This window comes from Camellia sinensis, chromosome 6 (assembly GCF_055761805.1).
Source record: "Camellia sinensis isolate YWXY chromosome 6, ASM5576180v1, whole genome shotgun sequence".
NCBI lineage: Eukaryota > Viridiplantae > Streptophyta > Magnoliopsida > Ericales > Theaceae > Camellia > Camellia sinensis.
In genome coordinates this window covers 113,631,658-113,647,863 of record NC_138966.1, presented here as the reverse complement: position 1 = coordinate 113,647,863, position 16,206 = coordinate 113,631,658, and the positions used below count along the sequence as shown (strand labels likewise).

Genomic DNA, 16,206 nt, shown 5'->3' with positions numbered 1-16,206 from the left:
CATAGGAGGCACAGGACTCACTTCTACCATAGGAGGCTCAGGACTCACTTCTACCATAGGAGGCACAGGACTCACTTCATACCAAGGCTCCCCCGGAAGGGAGGACGGGGACACCGGAGAGGACAAGAAATAGGACTGGGACTCAAAGAAAGTGACATCCATGGACACAAACCACTTACGAGAAGAAGGGTGGTAACATTTATATCCCTTTTGAGTAGGAGAATAACCAAGGAAAACACACTTGAGGGAGCGAGGGTCCAACTTACCACGAGAGGGAGAGTGATTATGGACAAAACAGACACAACCAAATATTTTGGGAGGAATAGAAAACAAGGACTGAGAACCAAGGAGGACGTGAAGCGGAGCCTGTTTGTCCAAAACCTGGGTAGGAAGACGATTAATAAGATAGGCAGCGGTGAGAACGGCGTCGCCCCAATAGGGTCGAGGCATGTTCATAAAAAAACACATGCACCGAGCCATGTCAAGAAGATGCCGATTCTTGCGTTCGGCCACCCCATTTTGTTGAGGGGTATTGGTACAAGAAGTCTGATGGATAATGCCATGAGTAGAGAAATATTGTCCTAACCCAGAATCTATGTATTCCCCGCCATTATCAGAACGAAATATTTTGATAGTGGCCCCAAACTGAGTACAAATCATCTTATGAAAAGTGCGAAACACAGAGAAAACTTCACTCTTATCTTTCATGAGATACACCCAAGTAGCACGAGAAAAATCATCAATAAATGTAACAAACCAGCGATGACCTTTCACAGACAGAACACGAGAGGGACCCCAAACATCAGAGTGTATTAATGAAAAAGGAACTAAGCTTTTATTCAAACTGGGAGCAAAAGAAGCTCTATGTTGTTTTCCAAGTTGACAAGACTCACAAAGAAAGTCAGATACATGATGATTTGCGAAACTAGAAGGAAATAAATGCTTAAGTAAATGAAAGGAGGGATGCCCAAGACGCCGATGCCACAGCCAGACATCAGCGGGTGTAGGAGAAGACGGGGTGGAAGAATAAGCAAGTTTGTCCGGTTGATCTAGGAAGTAGAGACCATTTTCTACACTACCACTGCCAATCGTCCTCCCCGTGACAAGGTCCTGAAAAAGACAATGATCAGGAAAAAACGTCACACAACAATTCAAATCCTGGGTAAGACGACTTAAGGATAACAGATTAACAGAAAACTTGGGAACATGGAGAACAGAAGATAAATGCATGGTAGGAGTGACTTGGACTAAACCTTTTCCAGAAATAGAAGAAACAGTGCCATCGGCAATCCTAACTTTGTCCTGACCTGAAGAAGGCTTATAGGCAGAGAAAAGATCAAAGGAGCCAGACATATGATCTGAGGCACCAGAATCAATAATCCAAGGCAAAGATGTATGACACAGGAAAGCACAAGGAGAAGGTACTAAGTTACCTGAGCGGGCAAAGGACGAGGAAGCGGGACTGAGAGCAGTAGAAGATCTACGGTCCAACAATTGGCGCAAAGCATCCTCCAGCTCAGTATCAGAAGAGTGGGTAGCAGAAGTGGAATTAGAATCAAGGGTATCAACGGCACTAGACTGATGAGCCCGGGAATAGGAACCACGTCCTCGAGAGTGGCCTGACCGACCGCCTCGAGAACCCGATCGATCACTTCGACCCCCAGATGGAGTCCCATGAAGCTTCCAACATGTCTCACGAGTATGCCGCGGCTTTTTGCAATAATCACAGAATACAGACTCCTTAGCAGTAGACGGAGGAGGCAGGCTGAGGCTATCTCGAGGAGTGGACAGTAATGCGGAACGGTCAGTAGAGACAGGGAACATCATAGCAGACCGACGACTCTCCTCATTTTGGACATAGGCAAATGCCTCTTGTAGTGAAGGAAGAGTGTCCATACTCAGAACTCGACCCCTAACTGGATCATACTCCATATTTAGGCCAGCCAAAAAATTTAAAGACCCGTTCCCGTGCGATGAACTTCTTGTACCCGATAGAATCAGTAGGGCAAACGGGCTTATAGTCTTCCAGGTGGTCAAGGCGTTTCCAGCCGTTGGTGAGGAAAGTGAAGTACTGAAGAACAGTCTGCTCCCCCTGAAGTGTGCTCTCAATAGAGCGACGCAACTCAAAGGCCTGTGAAAAATTTCCTTTGTGGGAATAGGTAACAGCCACAGCCTCCCAAATGTCCTGGGCAGTCTCCATAGACAAGTAGCCCTCACCAAGTTCTGGAACCATCGAATGGATAAGCCAACTCATAATCAAAGAGTTGTTAATCTCCCATTGGTCATAACCTGAGTCAGTGGTACTAGGTGCCTGTATCCTGCCATCAACATACCCCATCTTCCCTCTGCTCTTTAAAAACAAAGTCAAACTTTGAGACCATGCTAGGTAGTTCTGACCATTAAATAGAGAGGTGGTGATTTTCAGACTAGGGTTGGGGTTCTCAGTCATGGTAGTAGGTAGAATGAGACTCACTTTTTGGTGTTTGAGATGAAGGGGACACACTAGTGGAATCTGTCGTGGATACAATACTACCAAACCCGCAACAAATTAGTGGAAATCACAAACCCGGAAGGTGGTAGTGAGATAACGAGCACAATGATCACTATAAAGGCATACAAAATACACAATTAAGAAACCATACAAAATACAAAATTAAGAAACCATTTTTTTTTTTTTTTTTTTTTTTTTTTTTTTTTTTTTTGTTTTTGTTTTTATATGTTGAGTTATTTATCTATATACATGTATTTATATATAAATATATATCAGGTTATAGTTATATATATATATCAGGATATATATATATATATATATTATATGCACCTTGGTTTGAGATCAGAGGACGACGAGGACGAGGGCTGAGACGAGCGACGAACTGCGGGAGAAGATCGACGAGCAACGAACTGCGATGAAGATCGACGAACTGCGATTGATGAAGACGAGCGACGAACTGCGGAAGAAGAGCGACGGGCTGAGACGAAGACGAAGCAGATGATGATGAGGGCTGAAGAAGCGGAATGATGATGATGGCAGAGACGAAGAAGAAGCAGAATGATGATGATGGCAGAAGATCGATTCAGCAGATGATCCAACTAGGTATGCTTTGAACCCTAGCCCTGGAGGTGATGCTCTGATACCATGAAGCTTGGGTAACCAGCTTAGGGTATGATGAGATATCACCCCTTATTTATAAATGAAGATTTAGGGTTTACAAAGAAGACAATTACAAGATAATCCCTGAGTGCATAAAAAATGATTACAAAGCTTAGAGACTTTCGGCTAATATAATATGCTAAGTGTCTTTCGGTGATTATAATATGTCAACAGTGGTTGTAGTAGTGAGCATGGGTTTGGTGGTGTTGGGATGGTTGCGAGCTGTCTTGGGGAGGGCACCACTAGCTAGGTGTAGTTAGAACTAGTATGGTTGTTATGTTTAGCACCATCAGAGTTAGTTAGAGTTTGTTGGGTCTTTTATCCTATAAATAGGTGGTTAGGCATCTCTATTATTGAGTTTTATGATATTTTGAAATTGAATATTTAAGAGCTTAAGAGCTCTTGTACCCATTTTGGGATTTTCTCTCCAATGAAATCTTTCTTGATTGACTCCATCATTTTGGTATTAGAGCTTTGGAAATGGATCTGTGTCTCTCAAATCTGAGTTGATTCATCATTCTTCCCTAATTCTTGTGGCCGTTGATTGCTTAAAGTCAATTACAAATATGACTGGGTCTTGTTTGGCAACTTTCAATTTTAGCCAAAAAGTCAAAAAGTCACTATAAATTGTCACATCACTCTCTATTTTTTTGCACATCTTTTCATAAGAAGCCAAAAAGTTACTAAAATCGCATGTTCCCAAACGAGGCGACCTGACTTGAAGCCCTAACTCATATCAAACCTCTAGATGAGATTGCAAATGAAGCTGAGTCCCTGTTTACAACTTCGGTTCTGAATCTCTGAGTTTCAAACTGTGATTTGACTTGGACTACCAATTTCGAGTTGCAACTCACAGCGAGTTAAAGTCAAAGAGTAGTTAATCCACCATGTTTCAAAGTCGCATCTACAGATTACCTAGAATCAAGTCAAGATCTGATTTCACAAATCAGAGTCTATTCAAAGCCCTAGTTGAGTTCTGGTAGTCGTGGCCTGTTCTTGATCTGTTTGCGAGATCGATGAACATGCCAGTTCTTAATCTGTTTGCAAGATCAATCGACATGGTTGTGGGTTAGAGTTGAGTTCACAATCTGCTCTTGTATCTTGGATTTGACTTTTTCTTCGACTCTGACCTAGATTTTGTGCACTCCAGATTTGATTCATTTTGAAGAAGACTGGTTGATCGACTTGCTGCTCGATTTCTGGTATATTGATTCAACTCTCATTTGCAACTGTTTTTGACCAATTTCTGTGAATCAAGTCTATTCATATCAGTTGATATTGAATCTTGATTGTTTGATTCTTGATTCTTGAATTTCTGCATTCTTGATTCTTGGCTGGAACTCAATCTTTGTTCCTGGTCCATTTTTCTTTGGCTTGGAACGTTGCAATAATGTGTGTGGCTTCACTGGAGTCTATGAAATTGGTTGATTAAGCTGGGACTGTTGAGAAATGCTCACTGATCTAGTATTGTTGTGATTTTGAAAATTGAGCTGTTTTGTGTCAATGGCTCAAAGAGGTAGAGGTTGTAAGGGTGGCCGTGGTAGGGCTTATGCTCTGAATTTGGGTGAAGAAATCGAGACGAATCCCTCAATTGAAAGGAACATTGGAAACCAAAATCAACGGAATGAGATTGAAAAGTTGAGTTCACAAATAGCTACCCTGGTTGGAAAAGTGCAACGCTTGAACCTTCTTTCCAAAGGAAGTAATGGTTCCAAGGATCATTAATTTGATGATACCTTCGGTTGTAGAGCATATTCACACGAGTTTGATTTTAAGTGGAATGACTCCGTCAAGGATTTAGTGTTTTCCGAATTCCATAGAAGTACATTCAAGATGGTTTGAGGAATGGTTGAATACAATCGAGAGTCATTTGTTGTGTTATGATGTGCCGGAAGCAAGAAAGGTGAAATTGGTCTCTCAAACCCTCAAAGGTCATGCCTCCGATTGGTGGAAACAATTACAAGTTGGTAGGCCAAGAAAAGGTAACAGAGTGGAGGAAGATGAGAAAGAAACTCAGGGAGCACTTTTTGCTTTCTAGTCAAGTGCCACCTTTGTTGGTTGAGAAGCAACAAAAGAAGGGCATTTCAAGTTCTCGACATCAATACCAAAGCGACTTTGCAATTGGACAACCTTCCTATGACTATGACCAAGTTGGTTACTCAACTAGTGTTGAAATGAAAGAGACTTTTGATGATGGAAGTCATCATAAGATGCTTTTTAGTGATGAGGAAGTTGAACCAAGATATGATAAGGGAAGAGCTTCTATCTTTGGTGAAGAAGATATAGAGGCAAATTGTGACACAACAAGATTGTGCTCAAGCTCTTTCCATTTGTGACAAAGATGTTGCCATCTTTGATGACGATAGTGAGGCGTTGACTTATGAGGAAGTTGATATTTGTGAATATGAAGAGGAAGTTGGTGTTTGTGACTATGAAGGAGTTCTAATTTTTGACCACTATGATGATGACGATAACTTTCTTGTAGAGTGCGAAGTTGTACTTGAAGAAAATTTTGTAGATGAAGCAAGTTTTACTCTCACATTGCTTCCCACGAAAGAAGTGGTTGCAATCCCTCCTATTCTGTAGAAATATAATGTAAAGAGAAATAGAGAATTGTATTATTGATTGATTGTATTGATTGATATATCTGTATATTACAATTCCTATATATAGAGGAGAAGATGGTAGTAGGTGTAGGTGGTAGTGGAGGTGGTAGGTGGAGTGGGTGGTAGTGGAGGTGGTAGGTGGGTGGTAGTTTACATTTTAGACAATTTGAAAGAGGAGCATGCTGCACTGCAAACTCATTTTATTCATATCGGGGCTCACCCCGATCCCCATTTTACACCACACAAAAAAAAAAAAAAAAAAAAAAAAAAAAAAAAAAAACCAAACCAACACAAATCGGAATAGTGGGATTTTTCTTCTCTACTCTGCCGCTGGTCTCTTCTTCTTGCCTCCGTCCTGGGCGGCCCTTGCCGGTGCTGCCTCCGTGTTTCCTACGCCGCCGAGCACGTTCACTCCCCCATACTCCTCCACTGCAGCATATGGCGGACCTCCAAATCGGAACATAACGGTGGCCTTCCGCTTCAGCTCCTTATTTTCCGCCTTTAGCACACTTATCTCAGCTCGCGCATCCTTATACATGCGTTGGAGCAGAGCCAGTTGGGCGTTTAACTGCTGCACCTCATTTGTCCTACTCTGCAGCCGGTGCGACAAGTTTGTGACTGCCAGCATGGTCTCTACACATGACTTCAATGTATACTGATTGGCCTCAATATCCGTTTGCACTGCCATTTTTTGCTCCACAGACCGCATCGGAAAGTTCAACGGAGCAAAACCAGAGGTGTTTGGTTGAGGTTCACTGGCCACCGCCCCAGTTATTTCTCTTGTGGACTCGTTCAGTTCTGGAAAGAGCGTGAGCAGACCACGGGAAGAGGATGCCATGTTCTGGGTAGCTGGACGGGAAGAAGAGGCCATGTTTTTGGGTTGCTGAGTGTTTCAGCGAAGCAGCAATTTCCGACTGGTACTGTCAGAAAAGGGTTGGTTACAGAGTGTTACAGAGTATCTCTCTCAAGACAACGAAGAGTTTCTCAGAGGTTTTTAGCCAGTTTTTTGTCTTAGCCTCTACCTCAGCCTCAGCATCCGTCTTGGTTAAATAGCCAAGGCAGACACGCGCATCGCGCGCCACTTGACGCCAGACGACAAAACGGGCGCGCAAGCCAATGTGGTGACGCGCCTCGCCATCATGTCCGGCACATCTTTTTATGACTTGGGCTCGCCTTTTGATGGCACGCCTTTTTATGGATTAGGCACGCCTTTTGATGGCACGCCTTTTGAAAGATTGGGCACACCTTTTGAGGGTGCGACTTTTTAAACGGTCCGACATGACCCCGTAAACTGTCTTCTACAACGGTCCGACATGATCCCGTAAACTATCCTGCTACAACGGTCCGACATGACTCCGTAAACTGTCTTCTACATCGGTCTAACACGACCACACAGTGTCTGCTACAACGGTCCGACATGACCCCGTAAACTGTCTGCTACAACGGTCCGACACGACCATACAGTGTCTCCTATCCCATTTTTTTTTAATTGTTAGCTTATTTTTCTGTTTTGTTACTCTCTCCAAACTCAAGTTGGCTAGTACCTATCCTCCTTGAGTTTGAGGGGGGCTGTTAATGTAAAATGTAAATTGTAAAATGTAAACTACCACCCACCTACCACCTCCACTACCACCCACTCCACCTACCACCTCCACTACCACCTACACCTACTACCATCTTCTCCTCCATATCTCCTTCTGGAATTGTATTATTGATTGATTGTATTGATTGATATATCTGTATATTACAATTCCTATATATAGAGGAGAAGATGGTAGTAGGTGTAGGTGGTAGTGGAGGTGGTAGGTGGAGTGGGTGGTAGTGGAGGTGGTAGGTGGGTGGTAGTTTACATTTTACAATTTACATTTTACATTAACATCAAACTCAAGTTGGTTTGTGTCTAACCTCCTTGAGTTTTATTTAATTTTATAACTTTTTTAATATAAAATAACTAAGTTTCCTATGGCTTCCACAACGTAGGAATTCTAAATTTTGATGCTTTTGAGAACAATTTACTTTACTTATCAAAGAAAGATATTTTACATAATTTAGACTCATTTCCTTTGTGGTCTATAGAGATGGGAACTTTATTAGACTCCCAGAGATCTAGAATATACAGCTAGAAAATGTTGTTTCATTAATCATTTGATCGGAATGTCAATGTGTAAGAGGTCTGGAATCAATAAAATCCATAAACTGTATACCCATACATTTATACATTCTAAATTTTGATTCCATAAAGATTATATATGCTACATTAAGATATCCTCTCATTATGAATTTATATAACTGGACGGAAAGAAGTTAACAGCTCATGCTTCAAGATTTCAGCCTAAGCAACATCTTGCCTCGCTGTTTCTTCTCTTTGTACATCTTGCTTAAGCAACATCGTGTATATGTACATCTAGAAGCCTAAAGAACATTCGACACCATACGTCATAACATCTAGCAGTCGTGTAAAATTTTTCCTTCAACTTAATAGGAACCCTAAGCTTGATTTTGTTATTCATAAATCAATTATCTCCAACCTCACTTATTGAAACGACACATACATACACACAAAGGTTGATTATCCTACTACTAAACATCATTATACTTTATCAGCAAGCACCTTCTGACAAGAACATGTCCAGGCTTCATTTTAACATTTCCTATAGTACCAGCAAACGCCGTTCATAATCTTTCCAATTTTCCCCAGTCGCCAAAGTTTGCAACTGGAATTCCAAATGCTTATCTCTTAGCCTAAAAAACAATCTATTCTAACATCATCTTAAAAAAACACATAAACTAAAATCCAAAAAATAAACTAGTTCTGTTAACCAAAAGATTTCAGACAATTATTTTTGGTCACTATACCACAGGAACAGGCAATCAAATATAATCTTCATGATTGACGAGATATGGACACTAACATTCATCACAACTTCTACAATAAAAAAATTTATGCAGTAGACAACAACAAAGTAAGAAGGCAAATTGTTATAATCACTAGAAAGTGTGTCAGCGTATCTATACACAATTCCCAAAACAACTCCTCTTCATTCATTCATTTTAAATCCATAGTTTCATATATCCTTCTTAATATCATAACCGGAAAGAGACATGAAGTCAAAGTATAATAATGTCAAACTTTTCAAAAGAGAAAAAAGAAAGTTTCATATATATATACACACACACATAAAATCCAAAAGGGAACCTTACCTTTACTCGGAGTGAGTTCATTGGATGGGGCGCCAGTAATGCTTGAATTGAGGTAACAATAGGTCCCTAAAGATAAAAATCATATCTAAGATTTTGACAATCAACATTGCTTTAAATCTTTGGCAGTAAAAAGGTATTAATGCTTGCCTGCATGCCACAAACAACTATTTGATCTCCTTCCTAAAGCATGCCATTAACTAACACCACATCGATGGTTGCCCCATGGCCTTGAACCTTAACCACCAAAACTGTACACTGGAAAAGAGTTCCAAAACACAGACAACTGTCACAAATTCCCAACATCTCTACAATCAACAAACCAAGGAGATATTGCACAGGGAAGGTGTAGTGTGGGAACAGATAGTTATACCTGCACTTCATTGCTGTATATAAGTTTCTCAATCATTGTCTTCTGAGTCCATTGAACTAGCAATAACAACAAATCAGGAATGCCTTCACCACTGTCGCATCCACAAACCCAAATATCAGGACACTGGCTAAGAAATATCTGTTTTTGTTGCATATCATGCGGAAAAACTTTGAATTAACCATAACGAGAACAGATCAATAGTCCATAAGAAATACCTGATTGCACTTGTAGGTACAATACTGTAAGTTTCCCCCATTTCTTTGCATCTGCAGTACAATTTAGTGTTTAACCCTTGTTCCTTTAACTGGGTAATAACCTGCAATGGTCACGAAAACAATTGTAACGAGGTCCACCATAAATTGAATCATACTTGAGAAAGGATAGTATATATATAAGACCTTAGTCAGCTTTGTATTTCTATTTGGACATCTTTGGATTGTTGCTTCATTGCCTTCACAATTGGTGCGCTCCGGCAAACTGTTTACCCATAAAGTCTGTCCACCTGCAAGTTGGAAATCAAAGAAACAAAAAAACATAATGGGAATATATTCAAAAGCAATATGTACACCATGGGCAACATTGCCGTGTAATCTCCCCACCTTATTCAGTGTGGCAATAAATTACGTATTCTTCCTTTTCAAAAGATTTACTGATTCAATAGTCTGTGGTTCTAGGCTCTGCATTATGTCAACCACCAAAATTGCGATGTCACAGAAACCTTAACCCCGAGACCTTAAATTAGTGAACGATTCATGTCCATGCGTATTAATAACCAATAGACCTGGGACATTCAGCTTTGCATCAGCTTTCAGTTCATTTGTCCTCTCTCGTATGTTCTGACTGGGCACTCTATATCTCTCTCTCTATCTATTTTTTTTTTTTTTTAACCCACAGGTTCACGCTCAGTGGGAGTCCTAAACTTCCAATATATATTTCAGTGGAAAGTTGAGAGAAAAAAAGTAGGAGAATAAAAGCATCCCCAACCCAACATTTGTATTTGGATTGAACAAAGACAGTTCACTTATATTATCTACTTCCCCACCCTTCCTCTTCCACTACTTTTTGTGCTTTTCCCCTCCAACAATAGCCATTCTTTTTTTTTTTGTCAGTTATGTTAGGTATGGGTTTTATGCGGCTCACATTTCTTGACTGTGATTAACATGGCTGTACACGAGTTGAGTTGCCGATTGTTATATCATTTATTATTTTGAAACAATCTCAGGTAAACTTTATTCGAGATGATTATGAACTGAGTTTGAGTAGTTTGATTCTTTCTCATGTATATAATTTTTTCAAGTCGAGTTTAATTTGAGCTCAAAATTTTTTACAAGATTCAAAAATTGCTCAAGTTTTGTTTGTTTACGTAAACGAATTGATCTCAAACGAACTTTTATCGAGCCAAATAAATAGATTTAAACACAACATTAGCGGTGACCAATTCTATCAATCCAAACAAATAGATTTAAACACAGCCCAATGGGCGTCTAATTATTTTAAACCATATATTTGTATGTTTCCGCATGTGTATCAAAAGTGATGTCCATTTTTCGTAATAGGTATACTCGAGAGAAGGGGTTTGGAATTCAACCCCCCCTTCTAAGCTCTGAAAAACATATATAGAACTTTCTAGGGCTCAAGTCACTTGTTAGAGTTTACAAACACAAACAATCTTGTTCGATATAATGAAGCAAAGTTGATAGGTTTTAGAGTATTGTGCAAAAGATTAATTTGACTTAGGGATAAAATCGAAATTAAAAGTATATATACCTATACTAAGTGTTTGAACTAAAGAATAGTATATATACCTATACTAAGTGTGTGAACTGAACATTTTTGGTGTGTGAAAATAGAATCTCTCAAAACCACTTCATTCAATATAGAAATTTTGTATTAAAAAAAAAAAATTATGTTTATATATCATTATCATATTTGTTTACATTGGTGGCCAAACCCCCCTACTCATTATGAAAAAGAGTTGCTAGGATCCAGAATTATTTACCCAAACAAATTCCCTAATAAACATTGGAGGGTGGAGATTTATTTCATGTGTAGGCTCCATTACAGAATTAAATCTAAACTACTCAATAAAATTCATGGATAAATTCTAAACAATTTTTCTGGGATCCTAAAGTTTTTCATTATAAAACCCCCCCTTCACCTTCAAAGCATATCACCTTCCTCCTCATCAACTCTCATCACTCCCTTCCTTCCCTTTCCCATTCCATTCATGGCTTCCAACCAAACATCTCTTCATAACTCAACCTCAACCCCCATTCATGATATTTTTTTTTGATCAACAACAAAAAACTTTATTGATAAATCAAAAAAAGAAAGCGAGGATAAAGCATCCTCTTACAAAAGGACAATGAGTATACAAAAAATGAAACCCCTGACAAGCTAATCACGAGCAAAAGCCTACATATCACACACCGCCAACCAATCTCTAGCTAACAAAAAAAGTGAGACTCCCTTAAATAAAGAGCTCCCCGACACCCAAAAAGAAGTTAAGTGACAAACATTATCCCATAAACAGCCCACCTCCCGGAACTTATATTCGAACAACCTCACATTTCTCTCCACCCATAGCACAATACCATAGCATTTTGGCTCTCTTCGATCCTCCGAATGTGCAAAAATCAACTAGGAGCATATTTTGGGGCTATCCACATAACATTTCCGAAAGAAAACAATCTATGCCATAAATTCAAAACGATTGGACAATGCAAGAATAAATGATCCACGGATTCCCCATTCTTACAACACAGAATGCACCACTAAGGATTTAGAAAACGATTAGATCTTCGTTTCTGCAATGTATCATTTGTCAAAATGCCTCACTGAACCATGCCACACATGAACACCTTTACCTTTAGGGGAGCACAAGCCTTCCAAACTTTTTTGCAAAAAGGAAACTGAGGAACATGAGGATCATCAATGATGTAATCAAAAAAGACTTACAAGAAAATATCCCGGATGAATGAAGAGCCCAAACCTTCTTGTCCTCCAAAAGAGGAGATAAAGAACAATGATCAATTCTGGACAATAAAGAAGCCAACTGTGAAGCCTCTCTATCATTAAGATTCTTAGAAAAATCAAAATTCCAAGAAATTGGAGACAAAAGTGAACAAGCCATGGAAACAATTGAAGAATTATGAGATTGAGCCACTCTATATAGATGTGGGAAATCGGCAGCAAAAGAAGATTGACCGATACAAACATCCTCCCAAAATAAAACAAGTTCCCCATTGCCCACCCTCATAGAAAGATAAGGGGACCAACATGTGAAAATTTGAGAAATTGACTTTCAAGGAGCACGACAATCACCCCACAAAACCACCTGTGAATCCCTACCATTGTCATGAGTCCCATATTTGCTTCTTATAACCGAATGCCATAGCGAATCAATCTCAAGTGGAAATCTCCATAACCACTTGCCAAGAAGGGCCATGTTCCTAGCCAAAATATTACCGATAGCCAAACCCCCTTTCTCCTTAGGTAGCGACACTAACTCCCAATGCCAAACCCCCATTCTCCTTAGGTAGCAACGCTAACTCTCAATGACAAAGTGACACTAACCCCCATTCATGATATTGAGCAACAAACAACCCTAGAACAAGAAAAAAAATGACTTCTACTACTCAAAACGATCCCAACGGCTCCGCGCTATGATCCTAGGAGACAACGACAGGTTGGTCTCCATCGCCTCTTTAATGATGGGCGCTGGAGCTATCAAACAAGACGTTAAGGCCATGATCTTAATTGGCTTAGCCGGTTTAGTGGCCAGTGCTTGTAGCATGGCCATAGGAGAGTTTGTCTCTGTTTACTCTCAACTTGACATAGAAGTGGCTCAACCAAAGAGAGACAAGAAAAGGGGTGACGGTGGCGGACAAAACAAAGAAGAAGAAAAAGAGGGAAGACCAAGTCCATTGAAGGCGGCTACAGCTTCGGCTATTGCATTTACAGTGGGGGCAATGGTGCCATTGCTAGGAGCACCATTTATAAGGAATTATAAGGTGATAGTAGGGGTGGTGGTCGGAGTAGTGAGCATCTCTTTGGTAGTGTTTGCATGGTTAGAGGTTGGTTGGCTATGGCCATAACCTTTGGATTCACAAAGCATGCTGGTTCAACTGGGTTGTAATGAACTGTTATATGTTTAGTTTTTCAAAAATTCTATTAGCCATAAATATTTATCTTGAAACCTACTACAAAAGTGACGTATATAGTGTAAATTTAATTTTAATGAAACGTGAACCACACACTTAATGAATGTAACTCATAGATATACTTTTTTGAATAATTTTCGAAATATTTTTTTATGTGTTTGGTATTGTCGTAAGTTTTTATTACGGTCATTAATAGATTTACTTTTTTGAACTTTTTTTGATTACTTCTTTTTATTTATTTAATATTGTTAGTTTTTATTGGGGTCGTTTGGATATTGGATTTGGATAATGATATCCAAAGAAAAGAAAAGAGATATATGTTCGAGGGTATTCAACAATCTTACCATTGGAAATTATCCCTCCAAATCAATAATGTAGTGAAAACTGTACATGTAGGACAATGTAGATCTACCTTTCTACTACGTAACTGGGAAGCAAAAAAATCAACTTCACCCACCTTATTTCAATGGAGAAGTGCAGTTTTACACAAAATCCAAGAGAAAAAATAGTAAGGACAAATATATATATATATATACAACAATTAACGCGTCACAAGTTCACCTTTTTTCATGACAATTCATCACAAGTTTACTTTGAGGGCATTTTAAAATTTGAAATATTTTGGGTCATCCGGTGCCTCAGTTAGCATGCTTTTAACTGTTTGACATAAATTGTGTATTTTTCACCACACACAATTATCACACATTCACAACATCTCTACAATCAACAAACCAAGGAGATATTGCACAGGGAAGGTGTAGCGTGGGAACAGATAGTTATACCTACACTTCATTGCTGTACGTAAGTTTCTCGATCATTGTCTCCTGAGTCCACTGAACAAGCAATAACAACAAATCAAGAATGCCTTCACCACTGTTGCATCCACAAACCCAAATATCAGGACATTGGCTAGGAAACATATGTTTTTGTTGCGTTTGCTGTGGAAAAAATTTAATTAACCATAACGAGAACAGATCAATAGTCCATGAGAAATACCTGATTGCACATGTGGGTACAGTACTGTAAGTTTCCCCCATTTCTTTGTTTCCATAGTACAATTTAGTGTTTAACCCTTGTTCCTTTAACTGGGTAATAACCTGCAATGGTCACAAAAACAATTGTAACGAGGTCCACCATAAATCGAATCATACTTGAGAAAGGATGGTGTATATATAAGACCTGAGTCAGTTTCGCATTAAATTCTATTTGGACATCTTTGGATTGTCGCTTCATTGCCTTCACAAGTGGTGCGCTCCGGCAAACTTTCCACCCATAAAGTCTGTCCACCTGCAGGTTGGAAGTCAAAGAAACAATATAAACATAATGGGAATATATTCAAAAGCGACATGTACACCATGGGCAACATTGCCGTGTACTCCCCCCACCTTATTCAATGCGACAATAAATTCTGTATTCCTCCTTTTCAGAAGATTGAGTGATTCAATGGTCTGTGGTTCCAGGCCATGCATTATGTCGACCTCCAAAATTGTGATGTCGCATAAACCTGAACCCCGAGACCTTAAATTAGCGAACGATTCATGTCCATGGGTATCAATAACCAATAGACCTGGGACATTCAGCTTTGCATCAGCTTTCAGTTCCTTTGTCCTCTCTCGAATCTTCTAATTGGGCACTCCATCTCTCTCTTTTTTCTTTTTTCTTTTTCTTTTTTTAACCCACAGGTTCAGGCTCAGTGGGAGTCCTCAACTTCTAATATATATTTCAGTGGAAAGTTGAGAGAAAAAAAAATACGAGAATAAAAGCATCCCCAACCCAACATTTGTATTTGGATTGAATAAACACAATTCACTTACATTATCTATTTCCCCACCCTTTCTCTCTCACTGCCTTCTGTGCTTTTCCTCTCCAGCAATATCCATCCTTTTTTCTTTTTTTTATCAGTTTTGTCAGTCATGGGTTTTCGGGGGGCTCACATTTCTCGATTGTGATTAACAAGGCTGTAAACGAGTTGACTAGCCGATTGCTAATTTGTTTATTTTTTTGAAACGATCTCAAGTAAACTTTATTCGAGATGATTATGAACTGAGTTCGAGTAGTTTGATTTTTTGTAATGTATATAATTTTTTTAAGTCGAGTTCAATTTGAGCTCAAAACTTGTTACAAGATTCAAAATTTGCTCATAGTTTTGTTTGTTTACATAAACGAATTGATCTAAAACGAACTTTTATCGGACCAAAAAAATAGATTTAAACACAACCTAAAGGCCCAAACAAATAGATTTAAACACAGCCCAATGGGCGTCTAATTGTTTTGAACCATATATGTGTATGTATCCGCATGTGTCTCAAAACTGATGTCCATTTTTCGTAATAGGTATACTCGAGAGAAAGGGTTTGGAATTCAACCCCCCTTGTACGCTCTGAAAAACACATATAGAACCTTCTAGGGCTTAAGTCACTTGTTAGAGTTTACAAACACAAACAATCTTGTTCGATATGATGAAGCAAAGCTGATAGTTTTTGGAGTACCGTGCAAAAGATTAATTTGATTGAGGGATAAAATCAAAATTAAAAGTATATATACCTATACTAAGTGTGTGAACCAAAAATTAGTATATATACCTATACTAAGTGTGTGAACTGAACATTTTTGGTGCGTGAAAATAGAATCTCTCGAAACCCCTTCATTCAATACAGAAATTTTGTAAAATTTTTTTTTTTTAAAATTATGTTTCTATATCTCTACCATATTTGT

At 39.1% G+C, this 16,206-nt stretch overlaps 2 pseudogenes across 1 annotated transcript in view; one reads left to right on the top strand and one right to left on the bottom strand.

Annotated features, from left to right (window-relative positions):
- LOC114272779 (eukaryotic translation initiation factor 5B-like) overlaps positions 1-16,206 on the bottom strand; it is a 43,103-nt pseudogene that overhangs the window by 11,773 nt on the left and 15,124 nt on the right. The window contains exons 13-20 of the transcript XR_014333871.1: positions 14,671-14,778; positions 14,488-14,588; positions 14,278-14,364; positions 9,727-9,830; positions 9,544-9,644; positions 9,329-9,419; positions 9,106-9,213; positions 8,959-9,024 (exon numbers count right to left, since the gene is read on the bottom strand). The product of XR_014333871.1 is annotated as a eukaryotic translation initiation factor 5B-like (transcript). The remainder of the gene's footprint in view (positions 1-8,958; positions 9,025-9,105; positions 9,214-9,328; positions 9,420-9,543; positions 9,645-9,726; positions 9,831-14,277; positions 14,365-14,487; positions 14,589-14,670; positions 14,779-16,206) is intronic.
- Positions 12,302-13,466, top strand: LOC145792526 (vacuolar iron transporter homolog 4 pseudogene; annotated as a pseudogene).